This window comes from Hibiscus syriacus, unplaced genomic scaffold, assembly GCF_006381635.1.
Source record: "Hibiscus syriacus cultivar Baekdansim isolate YM2019G1 unplaced genomic scaffold, ASM638163v2 tig00111794_pilon, whole genome shotgun sequence".
Lineage (NCBI taxonomy): Eukaryota > Viridiplantae > Streptophyta > Magnoliopsida > Malvales > Malvaceae > Hibiscus > Hibiscus syriacus.
Genome location: NW_024063180.1, coordinates 78,271 through 94,507, shown reverse-complemented (window position 1 = coordinate 94,507; position 16,237 = coordinate 78,271). Strand labels below are relative to the sequence as shown.

At 35.0% G+C, this 16,237-nt stretch overlaps 1 pseudogene; it reads left to right on the top strand.

The window, feature by feature from the left end:
- The first annotated feature begins 1,584 nt into the window (after positions 1-1,584).
- On the top strand, positions 1,585-13,082 carry LOC120170812 (annotated as a pseudogene).
- Positions 13,083-16,237: the final 3,155 nt, after the last annotated feature.

Sequence of the window (16,237 nt, the reverse complement as noted above, 5' to 3'; positions counted from 1 at the left end):
TTTACTCACCCACATACGCAACAATCGCTTTTTCAAAAATGTCTACGTAATTTCGATCATTTAAAATAGAAAATACAAAGATTAATAAATTGTATAAATATACATTAATATGTTAACAAGAATAAGGCTGCTTGGTATAGCTTTTGAAAATTAATTTTTAAAAGGATTGTAGAAATGAATTTTTAAAAGTACGGTACAAAAATACGGTTTAAATTTTAATTATTTGAGATTGTTGTTAAAAAGTAAGTTTAAAAAATAAAATATTTATTATAAATATTATGTTGTAAACTAAAAATATAAAATTTAAATTATATTTACACTTGTATATGAATTATATGAATTATTATTATTATTATTATTATTATTGAATGGAAAGAAAGCCTAGAACATAAGGCTAAAACGTTGTTGCAACAGCATGGCAAGTTCAGGCTGCTTCTTGAACTAGCAGGGCCGCGATTGTGAGCTAAGCTCTATCAAACAAAAGTTGTCCATTGGGGCAATCTTGGCAAGCTGGTCCACTACTTTGTTCTCAGTCCTGGAAATCCATTGCAATTGAACCTCTTACTCTTGCCATTAAAATCATATCAATTTAAAATATAATAAATTCAAAAAAAATATAAAATATAAATAAAAATATAATTATAATAAAAATATATTTTATATAACTCTCTATTAATATTTTAATATATAAATCATGAATTTTATTTATTTTTTAAATAATTAAAATAAATTATTGAAAGTAATAAATTATTTTTAAGGATATAGGCACTAAAAATTAAAATAAAATGTAAATACATAATTGAGTGAAATATATTAGTAAGGATAAAAATTTAATTTGTTTCAAAACGTAGAGTTAAAAATGAAAAAGTTAGAATTCCTAACTTTTATATATTGTTTGAAATCACCATTTCTACCGTAATTTATTTTATTTTTATCCGTTTATCATTGACTTTACTATCAAATGGGTTATTTGCTAAAAGTACTTTTATAAAGTATTACCAAACGGACCTAGGTAAAATTGGATTTGGAGCTCCATCGGGCTGTTAGCAACAGTAAACTGACTAGTTGAGTACTCTATCTCTCGATTTTCATTTGAAGTTTCGTATTTCATATATTTAAAATTTAGTTTTACCATTTTTAATTTTAAGGATTTAATCATATGTTTTAAATTTAATAATTGAATGTAATTGATAATATAGTTAAATTTCTTTAAATTAGATTATGTGTTTTTCCCCCCTTAAAGGTTCTTTTGGCCCATTTAATGTTGTAGGGACTGAAATATATATTGCAATATAGTACAGGGACTACTTTATAGTATTTTTACCATGCACCTGAGATTTCAAGCAAGGGACACGCATGTCATTCAATTGAAAATAAAAGGTCAACTTCGTACTTTCGGTCAACAAAATCTGGCTTATTGACTGTGTAGACTGTAGCAACATAATGTTCAGGAGAGCATGCCTTGCAGTGCGGGCAATGTTCATCTTCTTCTTCTTCTTCCTCTTTCTCTTTCAAAAGTTAGTTATGCTCAAATCTCTCCACATGCTCTCTCTTCCCCTCTTTAGCAAACACCACAATAATTTACTTAAATAATTGTATCATTTGTTTCTCCTGATATAGTTCCATTCATTTTTTTTATTCACTCGGCATACTGTTCTTTTGAATTTCTCTCTTGAATTTTTTGGAGTGAAATTTTGAAAATGCCTCTGATTAGAGCTCAAGTAAGGAACAAGTATGGCCTTGGTAAACCTGAGCTTTACAAGGGAGCCAAGAGAGAAGATCCTAAAGCTGTTCTCGATGGCGTCATCGTCTCCGGTCTCGTCGGGATCTTACGGCAATTAGGCGACCTTGCTGAGTATGTTCACTCTTTTATTCGGTTTATTGGATTTTACAGTTTGAAATTGTTCTTCTGGTTCCTTGCATGCTAAGAATTAGTACAAATTGAGAGCTTACAGGATTTTCGTATTACTTCTCTAACTGTTTAGCTTATTCTTTTTAAAAAAAAAATCAATTATGTTTTTTAACAAATATAATTAACTGTTGCGATTTGTTTGTTATGTTGTAGATTTGCAGCAGAGGTTTTTCATGGATTACAAGAGCAAGTGATGAGCACAGCTTCTAGAAGTCACAAATTGACGGTTCGTCTGCAGCGGATTGAAGCAGCATTTCCGCCTTTTGAGAAAGCTGTTCTTTCCCAAACAACACTTTGCTTACACGGCTGGTATGGCCTCTGTACACGTCTTTTGCTCGGAAGGCCTCTAGTTTTCTCGGTAGATGATGCTTCTTCTTCTTCTTCTTTTGCGTTGATTGTACTGTTAAAGGGATGCATGATTTCAGTACATAATACTTTCATCTTTTTTTTTCTTTTTATATTCATCTGGTTTGTTTTATTCATGTAGTATGATGCTTTTATGCTTTGGTCTTTTGGCATTTGTTACCTGAATTTGGATTGAGAACAAGAACATAGATGCTGATTTTCACTAGTATACAAAGACATCTTAGTTATTGAAGTTCCAATAATTAATAAGAACTTTTTTCTCTGAGAAATAAAACAGTCAATAAGAACTTATTTTCAAGGAAAAGCTCATTTTTGGTCAATCAGGTGGCATCAGTCATCACTTATTATTTAATACTGGCTCTTGAAGCAGTTTTCATGTACTGAGACCAGTGTGTTGAAAAGCTATGTTGGAAACATGTTCGATGGAAGGTTTACATTGATTTCATACTAAATGGACCTTGAAATGACTGTTTTCTTTATCAATTTTTATCTTCTTTTAGTTGCATTATAGATTTATGTTATTTTCTTGCAGAACATTGAATATAATACAGCTTTATGTTTAAGAATCAGTAAACAAGGAAAACAATCTTGTTTCTTTCTTAATTGTGCGAAAACTAGTTTCAAGTTTGGAACTTTTGTATTAGCTATTGGTAACTTTTATAAAATCTTAATGGGGCAGTTGCCCTTGCTATACAGGTTCCCAATGGCACCCTCGAACACACATTGAGAAAAACATTTTCATCTACAATGACTTGCCACGCTTTTTTATGGATTCCTATGAAGTTTGTCGCTCGCGACCCTCCATCTCTGCACTTGCTTGACAAGTATAGTTGCTGACATCCACTGCCCCTTTTTGCAATTAAAAACATGTTCAAGTAAATGGATTTGTTATGTGTGTGTCGGTTTGTGTATTTGTTTTGGATTCTTATTTCTGCTTTGCTATCAGATTTGATGCCGGTGGCTCTGGCTCTTGTTTGAAGAGATATTCAGATCCAACTTACTTCAGGAGAGCATCAGGTATCTCCATTGAAGAAGATGCTGAGAAATACCCAAGAAATAGGATGACTCGTAAAAGCAAGGTATCATTTTACTCTATTAACTGTCCAGGCTTCGTATCCTGACATTTTGAGGAGCATTTATCTACCTTTCAATCAATTTTCACATGTATCGACTCTCAATTCATGTTAATTAAGTAATTAATTACTTTACTCTTTTGTCAAATGAAATTCTTCACGTCACAATTACTAGGAATGTATTTGTTTCTAGGACTCCTATATGTGGAGGTACACTGAATGCGTTTATAACTTTTTCAGGCTCATGTTCTAACTGAATAGCCTACATGTCCTTCATTTTGGAATAATTTCTGACTTTAAATTGGGAATGGTGACCAGAAAAAAAGATCACCCCACAGGAATGGCAAACTGTCACGTGGTGCGTCATTATTTAATCATAGTAGCAGGTATTATTACATGTATATGCATATAACTGCTTACGTGCTCTCACATTCTAATGGACAACCATATCAACAAAATGTATGTACATTTTCATTTGACTTAATGTATTAAATAAGATCGTATTAAACTGAAGACTAAGAGAAACCTGACAATGCAGAATGCAATTTACTTCTCCAATTGATATGGGGCAAATTTCTTCCCCTCAAACTGCATATACAGTCGACATGGTGCTGAGGTCTGAAGTGGGAGAGCGTTCAAGTTTATTTGATTCAAGAACTGCCTCTGTATATAATGAATTTGTTTCAGAACTGGGTTCATCCATGCTTCCTGAGGAACAGGAACTCAAGGAACTTTCTTCTAGGTTGCTGCATGAAACTGATACCCTTGGTTCAGATTTTCCTGTTGAACAAACTCCGGTTATAAATGATAACTTATCTCACCGTTCATCACAAGAGCATATTGTCCCAAGTCCATCTTATGTAATGTGGGATGAAGTGGCAGAAATAGAGTCCAAAGCAGGAAATTGGGACACAGGTGAAGTTCCTGAGATGAACTTTGACGTAGATGTGCATGAAACTGGAGCTGTCAGTCTTGGGGATGGTGACCAAATGGATATCCCATCTAATCACATGGATGCTCTCCAATCAAGTTCTATTGAGAACCAAAATTACGAAGTTGAAATTGAACCAGACTATTACATGGATGCACTGAACACAATAGAGTCAGAATCTGAAAATGATATTGGGTGCTATACAAAAATAGCGGTGGAGAAGTGGTCTGGAAATGAAGTCGAGTGCCAAATGAAATGGGAAGTGGAGCAGAATGATGGTGCTAACCATGTTAGCACTGAGAATAGAGAAGATGCAATGCCCGCAGTTACAGATGATAATGTAGTTCATCATCTATATATAGTTGAATCCTCTGCCTCATCGAATATCATTTCTAGCAATGGAATCTCCACGAGTTTACCTGACCCAGATCCCTCACTGAATCTTCCCATTGAACTGATGTTGCAACTCTCGGGGAAATCTTCTGATCCTGACAATTTACCTGGTACAGATTTCTGCACGACTGATGAAATTCATAATATTCACCCAGTACAGATGTTGCCTGCGGTTACAGATGATAATGCAGACCATCATCCATTAATAATTGAATCCTCTGCCTCATCCAATATCATTTCAGGCATTGGGATCTCCACGAGTTTTCCTGAACTATCTCCCTCAGAATTTTTCCAGTAAACAGATGATGCAGTTCTCGGGGAAATTTTCTGATCCGGACAATTTACCCAGTACAGATTTATGCACGAATGATGAAATTCATAATATTTCACTACTGGAACCTGTCATCAGTGATCCATCATCATCCTGTGGCTCCTCAGTTTCTGATCCAACAAGTGATAGGATCATAAACAGTGCCAGTGACTCCCAAAATTCCCGTACTGAATTTTCTGGTGTGCATTCAGTAGGGTTCTGGACAAATGGTGGTCTTTTGGGACTTAAGCCATCAAAACCTCCTGATTTTGCTGTATCAACTACAAGTAAGGGTTCTGCACCCAGCATTTGGTCCTCCAAATCAAACTGTTATGGCCTTGCGCAATGGACCTGAAGGAAATTCATTTAAAGCTGTTGAGAATGAAGAAAGTATTCAGAAGCTTCCAGGTTCATGTAGTGAGAAAACTTCCCTTCCGATAGCTGATTTGGATGCCAATCTTGCAAAACCTGTTACTTCTCATTCTAATAGTAGTCTTGATGTTTTTAATGGTGATGATTCGTGCGTAAGCACTTCATTCTCACATGGAAACAATCAACCGGTCACTCTCAATGTCAAAGCTACATCTATTGAATTTGATGAAGAGAATGATGACAACTCATCTCGGATGTTTGGATTTGGCCATAAATCACTTGTAAATGGTTTTCAAAGAAATGTGTCGATCGGCCATAATGGTGAATCTGAACCAACCACTTCTAAAACTGGGGCATCTGAACAGAGGAATGGACATCAGAGCACATCAAATCAGAAAATTTCCTGGACAGCCTTCAATGAACAGATTGGAAATGGATGTCCTGTAAATTCACTTCTTCTCCACCACTTGAACTTATGAAAATATCTTTCAACCCTATAGATGGATGTGAGACTTCCAAACTCAGATTGCAATTTCCTGATGGGAACCATTATCAGGAAAGCATTAGGGACATCTTTCCTGCTTTCCAATTGGTCCCACTTCCTGCCTTTCCTGGTCATGATGTTGCTTCGGACTCTGATGATGACACTTTCTGCAGATCATCCCCTTATTTTTCAGATGATTGTCTTAGTCATTGCTCTGAGTCAAATTCTGAGCAGTGGGAATCTGGCGAAACCCCTGAAAGTAAGGACCCTGATTTGTATGATGCATTAAGAAGATTATCATCAATGGAACCTGTTTCAAGCTCGTTACAAATATGGGAAGAAGCCAACAATAGTGCCCATGTTAATAGGGGAAACAAAAGTATAGTTCATGGGAATGGTTTAGAACCATCTCTTCTTGTGCTGCCTGATCTCTCAAGTTTTGATTCTATTAACCCCGTACTACAGGATGAAACCAAAAGCAATTCCAATCAAAAGAACCATCTAGAATTGCAAAATGCTATGAAGCTCACATCATTATCAGCAGCATCTCCTCCTCCACAATGTCGGGTTTCAGAACCCTGCTTTGATGTGACAGAAGAAAGACAACATGCATTATCAGAGTCACTCAGACATGAGCTTGATCTGAAACTTTTAGGGTCTATCATCTCTCAGAAGCCTAAGCCACCCTCTCTTAAGCAACAACAAATACATGACAATGGAATTGCATTAGAACCAGATAAAAAGGTATTATAGCAGTATTTTCAAAAATTTCTTTTAAACATTTCACATTGAAAAATCTTATAAAGTGGAAACTCCTTGTATATAAATCATAAAAGAAATTATGCATGCAGGTGGACCAAGAGAAGTTGTATAGGAAGAAAGACTTATGCATGCAGGTGAATCTAGAGAAGTTGAATAAGCAGAAAGACGCAAACCAGTTGATTAGTGGCAGTGGTGTTGATGAAAACGAAGAATTCTTGCATCATATCAGAACTAAGGTGAGTAGTCATTTCTTTCTTGATTTGTTTCTCTCCATCACTAAAATGAAAAATGAATCTCCCAGTTTGGCTCTACCTTTAGAGATTAGAATTTCTACAACTTTGAAGAACAATTTCTTTGATCTAATTCCCCGAAAAGGAAAGGAAATAAAAACAGAAAACGGGTACGTACATACTTCAAAAATTTCATTTATTTTGTAAAAATTTCATTTATTTTGTAAAAAATTCGACTTAAATAACTAATTTTATCTGCCTTGAACATTGTTTTGAGATATAATAGTTTCCCACCACTATTCCACTCATATAATAGTTTCCCATCAGTAGTCCGTTCTTTCTCCTATAAAAAGGAGAAAAGTAAAAGAAATTCCTTTGGCATGGGAAAAAGCTGGATTGCTGGAGTTCATTGGTTTAGATTGAGCATTTTTGTGTTCTTTGATTGTGAATATCTGTGATGGATGCGAGATAATGAAGTAGAGAAAAGACAGATTTCAGAAGAAGAAGCAGATAGGATTGAAGAAAATCAGAAATTCATTTTAAAAAATATGCATAATTCTCCTTTACAAGTACATTTTATTTTTATACAAGTGTACTAGAGAATCTAGTGAGCCAGCTGGCTATTTCTCTAACTGATTTATGTTACTGCAGATTGAATTGGGCTTTTCCATTGGGCCTCCCTCCTAATGGATCACTTAAGCTGCTGATGGTTAATAAACCCGTGCTTCCCACGTGCATGCTTCATCAGGTAACAATCCCCAATTCCCTCAGCAATCCCTAACCCTTGACTTTCATTTTCCCCAATTCCTTCTTCGTTCTCTCGTTCGTCCCCTCATTCTTCTCCCCCTACCATGACAATGCCCGCCCTTGTCCACAAGGATCAAAGTTAGGAGACTGTCCTCTGAGGACAGTAGTCTTCCCAAGTATCATTCGATTCATCCATCGCACCAATAATTGAGTGACAGGTTTGTGGTTTTTGTTCACTACTAGTCTTTCCATTATTTTAGAAGGCTCGATTCGAATCTGGCCTTCTTCATCCATTACAGGAGGATCCGTTTAAAAAATTGTCGATTCCCCAATGTGTTTCTTCAAAAGACTCACGTGAAAAATTGGATGCAAACGCGGCGTCTTAGGTAAATCCAAACGGTATGGAACCTCGCCAATTTTTCTTTAATTTTGTAAGGGTCATAGTATCGTGCTGCTAATTTTAGGTTTCTCGCAGAGCCAAAGATGTTTGGCGATAGAGCTGTAATTTCAGGTAAACGTCTTCTCCCACTGCAAAATTTCTCTCAGATCTTTTCTTATCAGCTTTCTATTTCATGCGATTGGCTACATTTTCTAGTTGTGATTTCACTAACTGTCGAATGTCCTCTCTAATCTGCATTAGGTCACTGACAGATTGCACTTGTGATTCTATTTACCACACCATTGTAGGGCGTCTGTAGCCATATAAGACTTGAAATGGTGTTAGTTTTAGGGTTGTAGGTAGGTGGTATTATACCACCACTCTGCATGAGACAACCATTTAGCCCACTTCTTTGGTTGGAAAAAACACAAACCCCTTAAATATTGCTCAAGACACTGATTAACCCTTTCAATTTGTCCATCAGTCTTTGGGTGATAAGCAGTACTAAATAGAGTCTTAATACCTAGCTGCTTCATTAGTTCTCTCCAAAAAGATACTAGTGAAGGTTTTATATCTGTCTGAAATGGCCATTTTAGGTTGGCCATGAAGCTTAAAAATGTTGTCCAAATACAGTTTAGCTACTTCAGCAGGAAAGTAAGGGTGAGACAGTGCCAAAAAATGATTGTACTTGGTGAACTTGTCAACCACCACCAAGATACAATTCTTCTTCAAAGAAGTAGGTAAACCTTCTATAAAATCCATAGTGATTACCTCCCAAGCCTGTTGAGGAACAGGTAATGGTTGAAGTAGACCAGGTCTAGCAACATGCTCCACTTTAGTTTGCTGACAAACTGCACAAGCTCTTACATAAGTGACCACCATAGCTTTAATTCTAGGCCAATAAAAATAAGCTCTAATTCTTTGATAAGTGGCTTGAGTTCTTGAATGACCTCCATGAGGTGAATCATGTAGGGTTTGAAGAATCTGTAGTCTAAGAGAGCCCTTAGTATCAATTTAAACCGTCTTGAAATCTGAGAATTCCTTTGGAATATTTCCACTTAGGATTAGCAGTAGCATTTACTGTTAAAATGAAAATCCATTCAGTAACAGGCAGATCCTCCTTGTAACTTTCCTCCACTTCTTGAACCCAACTAGGAATAATTAAGGCAGTTCCCATAGCAAGACACTGACCTTGATCTTCCCATTGTCTAGATAAGGCATCTGCTACAACATTTTATTTGACTTTTTTGTATTGGATAGTATAATCCAATCCCAATAGTTTTGTCAGTCCTCTTTTCTGAATTGCAGTAGTTAATTTCTGCTCCAATAGGTACTTTAGAGGCTCATGATCTGTTTTAATGATAAAAGGTTTGTTTTTTAAATAGTTTCTCCACTTAGAGACTGCTAATATAATAGCAAGATATTCCCTCTCATAAATGGATAGAGCAGCATGTCTAGGACTTATAGCTTTACTTAGAAATGGAATAGGTCTGCCATCTTGAGATAAAACAACACCTATGCCTCTAGAGCTGACATCAGTTTCCAAATAATTTTTTTTGTTAAAGTCTGGTAGAACTAGAACAGGGGCAACACACATAGCTCTCTTTATCTCTTCAAAAGCAGTCAAAGTTGCACTGCCACTTAAAACAGTCTTTTTTCAGCATCTGAGTCAAGGGTTTACTGATAGTGCCATAATCTTTGATAAATCTTCTGTAGTAGCCTGTTAAACCCAAAAATCCTCTCAATAATTTTAAGGATTTAGGCAAAGGCCAATTCCTCATTACTTCCACCTTACTAGGATCAGTAACTACACCAGCAGCTGAAATAATATGTCCCAAGTACTCCTCTTGGGTCTGGCCAAAGAAACACTTAGACAACTTTGCAAATAACTGGTTATTTTGCAAAATATCCAAAACCAATTGTAAATGAAGAATATGGTCTGTCATAAAGCAACTGTAAACTAATATGTCATCAAAAAACACCAAAACAAACTTTCTAAGGAATGAACTAAATAATTCATTCATTAATGTCTGAAATGTTGTAGGAGCATTAGTGAGACCAAAGGGCATTACCTTAAACTCATAATGGCCCTGATGAGTTTTGAATGATGTTTTATAAATGTCTTCCTTTTTAATTCTGATATGCCAATAACCTGACCTTAGATCAATCTTTGAAAAGTAGACAGCACCATGTAGCTCATCCAATAAATCCTATACAATATGAATAGGAAATTTATCCTTGATGGTCATATTGTTCAACTGTCTATAATCAACACAGAACCTCCAAGTACCATCCTTCTTTTTAATGAGAAGGCATGGAGAAGCAAAAGGACTTTTGCTAGGTTGAATAATAGCAGAGGATAACATAGTAGCAATTTGTTTTTCCACTTCAGCTTTTTGGTTATGAGGGAATCTATAAGGCCTTAAATTAACAGGCATAGAATCAGACTTTAGAGGAATAGCATGATCATGGTTTCTTGTAGGTGGAAGACATGTAGGCTCAGCAAAAATAGAATTGTATTTTTCCAATAGAGGTTGAATAGTTGTAGGAATAGGTTTTGAACTTTCTGCCATAGTCATCAATACTACATGCCCCAATACAGCAGAGTCTGAAACTGTCATCTTCAATAGTGTAGCTCCTGAAATTTGTTGCAAAAAATTTGAGGGTTGTTTTCCATGTATAACAATCTGTTCATCTTGATGTACAAAACTGAGTGTCAGTTTATTAAAGTCCATCAAGATGGGGTTGAATAACTTCATACAATCCACACCTAAGTCCATATCACTTCCCCCAATTGAAGAAGTCTAAAATCATGAATAAATGAATGTCCCTGCATCTGCCATTCCACCTTGTTACATCTTGTTGAACTGTAAAGTTGTTGTCCATTAGCTACTGTAATAGCTAAATGATAGGGTGTAGTCACATGAATACCTGCATCAGCCCATTGAGGTGTTAAAAAACTGTGGATTATGTCCAATGGTCTGCCTAAAATAGTGCCCTGTATTCTCAATGTATTATGCCCAATACACCCCGTGATAGCATTCATAGAGATTTCTAGGCTCTCATCTTCTTGTAATACTTGTTGATCTGCCTCTTTTGGTAAAGTCTCTGAGGATATAGCAGGTTCCTCTTCAATCATCATGTTCAAATGTCTTGTCTTACATTGATGCCCTGGAGAGAATTTCTCATCACACTTAAAACATAAATTATTTTGTCTTCTGTAGTCTAGGAGATTCTGTTTTGGAGGTACAAGAACTGAACTTTTCTGTTGTGATGGTGGGAAATTTGGCTTAGGAGTAGGTAATGGGTTTGGGTAGGATGGGTTTCTAAAAAATGTTCTCCATCTTTTGTTCTCAAATTCCACAGAAAGCTCATACAACTTAGTTTGTCTGCAAGCTTCAGAAAGTGTCTTCGATTCCAAATCCTTCACTCTGTGTTTAATATCTTCTCTTAGTCCACTGTAAAAAGTGAGACAAGGAACTCTTCACCAAGAGTAGAATTTTGTAAAAGTATATGAGATTGTAATTCCTCAAACCTGTCATGGTACTCCTCCACTGACCACTGCACTAATTTTGTAAACTCCTCAACTATGTCAGCAAAAGACCTATCACAAAATCTATGGCAAAGATCTGCCTCAAACTCATGCCATGTCACATGATGCTTATGCATGATATAACCATCAAACCAGATTTCTGCTTTCCCCATTAAATACATTGTAGCCACCTCCACCCTTTGTTCCTCTGCAATACTACATAAAGAAAAATATTTGAGGCATTTTTGTATCCACCCTCATGGATTATTTCCTTCAAAAAAGGGTAACTCAATCTTGGGTCTATGCCACATTAACCCTGTAGTATTAGAAGAACCTCCAGTGCCTCTTCTATCCTCTTCTAAGCCAACTATATTATTTCTAACAGCACTGTTCTCTCCTATTTGGATATCATTTTTAAAACTAGGTAAATCCCCTGGTTTGGTTCTTAGAATCCCAGGTTCATCAGGGTTATAAGTAAACTTGGTCTTATCATTAAGCACTGTAACCTTTACAGGGTGTTTTCCATCTGTTTTAGAAGTGTTAGGGGTCTGTACCTGATCATTATCAGACTGGTTCTGCTCCCCATTTCTACCAGTTAGAATCTTCAATAGTTCCTCCACATACCCTTGATTAGTGGCCATCCTGGATTCCAAGGAAGTAAGTCAATTTTCTTGGTTCTCCTATCATTTAGGAATTTTCGTATCATCCTGAGATTGCTTGACCAGCATTGATAACTCCTCCAGTTGTTTTTGTAATGCAGTAAATTCCGGTGTTTCAGACATGTTTTGATTTTTCTTTGTCATTCCAATAATGATTTGCCAGGAAAATTTTGACTCTGGATACCAAATTGTGATGGATGCGAGATAATGAAGTAGAGAAAAGAGAGATTTCAAAAGAAGAAGCAGATAGGATTGAAGAAAATCATAAATTCATTCTAAAAATAGCATAATTCTCCTTTACAGGTACATTTTATATTTATACAAGTGTATTAGAGAATCTAGTGAGCTAGCTAGCTATTTCTCTAACTAGTTTCTGTTACTGCAGATTAAATTGGGCTTCTCCATTGGGCCTCCCTGCTGATGGATCACTTAAGCTCCTGATGGTTAGTGAACCCGTGCTTTCCACATGCATGCTTCATCAAGTAACAATCCCCAAATCGCTCAGCAATCCTTAACCCGTGACTTTCATTTTCCTCAATTCCTTCTTCGTTATCTCGTTCGTCCCCTCGTCCTTCTCCCCCGACCATGACAATATCTTGATACTACTATGACATCTTGATCTGAGCAGTTGGATTTTGTTTAATTGCTTTGAATTAAGGTAATCCATATATAATGTGTAGACTCATAAATCCCGTGGAAAGGATGTTACCCAAAAATGGTATAATTTATTTACTCGCTTTGTGTTCTTTGCTATTTCAGTCTCTTAACCTAAAACCCACAGTCACTTCAAATCCAACCGTTACTTCTGCTTCCATGACCAATGTCTCAGTCACTCGATTTTGCAGAAAGCAAATGCAATCCGTCATGTTACCAATTGTCCCCTTTCACCTTTTTATTCCCACTTGTTTTATCATAACCAGGGTTTTAAATAGCGTTCGCGGTCACGTTTTCGGTCGCGTTGCGTTTATCGCGGTTGCGGACATAACGGCTGCCATCGCGGTCACTGCGGGTGTCGCGGTCGTGAATTTTTTAAAATTTCGCACAACTTATACTAAAACATATAATTATAATTATAATGAGTCATTTTCAATATCTTTATAATGTTTTCTAAACAAAAATGACATATATATATAATATAGTTTAATCAAATAGAAGACTTTAAAAATCCGATGATAGGGTAAGATAATTAATAATGAGTTGATGACATTGTGATACATTATTATTTAAAAGAAATAAGATGTTCAATCATTAATGTAAGAACATAAAACTATGACGTATAATAATTAAAGCCGCAACACGACTAAATTGAATAGAACACGACTAAATTGAATAGAATTAAAATAAAAGTATAAACTTAAAGAACACAAACTTAGGATTAAATTAAATAAAAATTAAAGTTTATATTCTAAAATAAGGATTAAATTATAAATTCTAAAAGATTGGAGGGATGATAAATTAATATATCCCTTAAAATATTTAAGAATTTATTTAAAAAATTAAAAAAATAGAAAATAGGAAATAGAAGTAAACGGCCCAAAAACAATATACTTATTGTTTTTTGAATTAAAAATCAAACGTAAAAACAAAAGAACTTACCAGAAGCTATTTAATATTTTAATATAATTTTAAGTCTTATATCTCTATTCTCTTCTCACTTTTAAGTTTAACCTTTCGTTTTTCATAGGAGCGAGCATACTCTAGCATATTTTTCACCGGCAACGAAGCTCATAAGACTCAAGATTTTCCTCAAAATAGCTTTGTTTTGTCGGCTTGTTCTCTTTTAGGTTTGATCTTTGCCTTGATGACTTGTAACCGGTGAGTCTTCCTGATGATGTGTTTTCTATTTTTTCTAGAGTTTAAGAGTTTTTTTGAGTGATAATTTCAGCTTTTTTACGTTTTATTCCGATGGTGAGTCTTTTCCGGTTAGATCTTTGCGTTTTTGGGTGAGAATTCTATTTTTTTCCCAGTAACGGTTGAAAACGGTGATAGCGCGGCGCTATCCACCGTTATCCCGTTAAATTACGGGCGTTACCGGTGTGAATCTGTTACCTACTTGTTAAACTCAACAATATCGGTTTCGGACGACGGCGCGACCGCGAAATAACGGACGCGATCGCGTTTGCGTCCCACTATTTGAATCCCTGATCATAACATTAAATTAACAGTTGGCAAGCTTGTTCAGGCTGCTGGGAGCGACGACGGTGAAGAAGATGATACCTGGAGTGACAATTAAACTCTTTTGGAAGTAAATTCTGCCGGTCTCCGTCGAGCTTTACACAATTGGGTGAGTCTTTTTGACATGTATATAAATATAATCCTCGTTTCTTCTCTTGTAATTAGTTAGTGTCATTCATCTTGTACCTTGTAGCGATCATTAGCATTCATTTCTTGAATGGTTAATGTTTCGAACAGGTATTTAAGGATTTTATGATCCGATCTATCGTCCCTTTGTCCATTACTTTTTAATACACTCGTTCTTATGATTTACATAAGACCCTTTTGTTATCCATGAAATTCGTATGTGTATTGAAAAGTAATGGATGAAAAATAATAGGAAGGAACTAGATCCAGTCTTGATATGAATCGTAATGTAATAAGGTACAACATTTAGGTAATGATTTATCCATGTGAATGCGGTAGTCTCCTGAGTTCTCTTTTTCCATTTTGTAGTTTATTTAAACGGACTCTTTGTTCTGAAATTTGAGATTTAATCTTTTAAATTTAATTTGGGATAACATTAAAAAAAACTTGGGTTGTCACCCCTAATTATTATTCGGTTGACATGTCTAAGAAAAGCATCAAATTTTTACCCTTGAATAGAAGAAAACGGTGGAGTCTAAAGTCGCCTTAGAACAAGGATTTTGCCAGCTTATGGAGCAAATAAGAATTGTTGCAGTTGCCTGCCTGTCTTGCTTAATAAGTGTTATCTTAAAGGCAATTTTCACCACATTGTTTCTATTCGGCATTGAAATGTTCGATTTTCCATCTTTTTAATCAAGAATCAGTGAATATCTTTTTTTAATCTCCACAACCACAAACTAAACCAATAAAGTGTCGAGCATATCTCAAGATAAAGGAAAATTATTAGAATATTGGGGTTTCTTGCTTTTGTTTAATTTTTCATTTGGTATTTCATATATGTTTTTAATATGTTTTTTTTTCTATTATTTTCTCTACCGAGAATAAAGGGGTAAGAACTTTCCGTCATTAAATATAAATTAAAAAATAAAATTATTGAAGCAATAGTTGACAAAAATGGATGTCTGCCTTCCTACGTTATAGCAGGTCTCACTTTAGAATTCGAGTTTCTTTATATTAGCTGTCAATTTTATTATGTGTGTTCATCCTGAAATTTTATGTGTTCCCTTCATATGAAAAAATTCAGTAATTAATACGTGTATGTCAATCTTAAAAAATATTTTTAGATTCATCACTGGTTAAACCTGATTAGTTTTGATTAGGAGGCATTTACAGAGGTACTGAAGTTTTGTTTTTAGTCTTTAAATATTTAAGTATGATTCTCATTTTTTTCTGCATAAACAAAGCTCCCAAACTACCTAGCAAATAGCATTGATTTGTAAAAGGGGGGGGGAATAGTTCAAAATTGTTTTAATTAACTAATAAAGCAATAAAGTAAGACAAGATAAGATAATTTCTTAATTGATTCATTTTTATTGAAGCAACTTGATATAATCAAGAAGCAACTTGCTACTAAATTTTAAATTTCTTTTTTACACAACTTGATTAGGCAAGGCACTCATCTTTTGGATAACCAACCCTAGCAATTTGTTGTTTTGAAGGTTAGTTTCTTATTTTTTTTGAGATTGCAATTTTAAATTTTATTATATAAATTGTGCAAATATTTTCTCTAAATTTTAATGTTTTAAATTTATTTCAATTATCGGTTTGATGACTCATTATTCCAAAAAAAAATTCACCAACACATGATTATTTAGAGAAAGCAAAAAAAAAAAGTACATTGAATTAATGAGTTCAATAGATAGGTGCCCCTATAAAGATATCTTCTTTCTTCAATCTTTATGAATAATAATCATTAAGAAGGAGACTTCTAAAACATTAAAAAGTG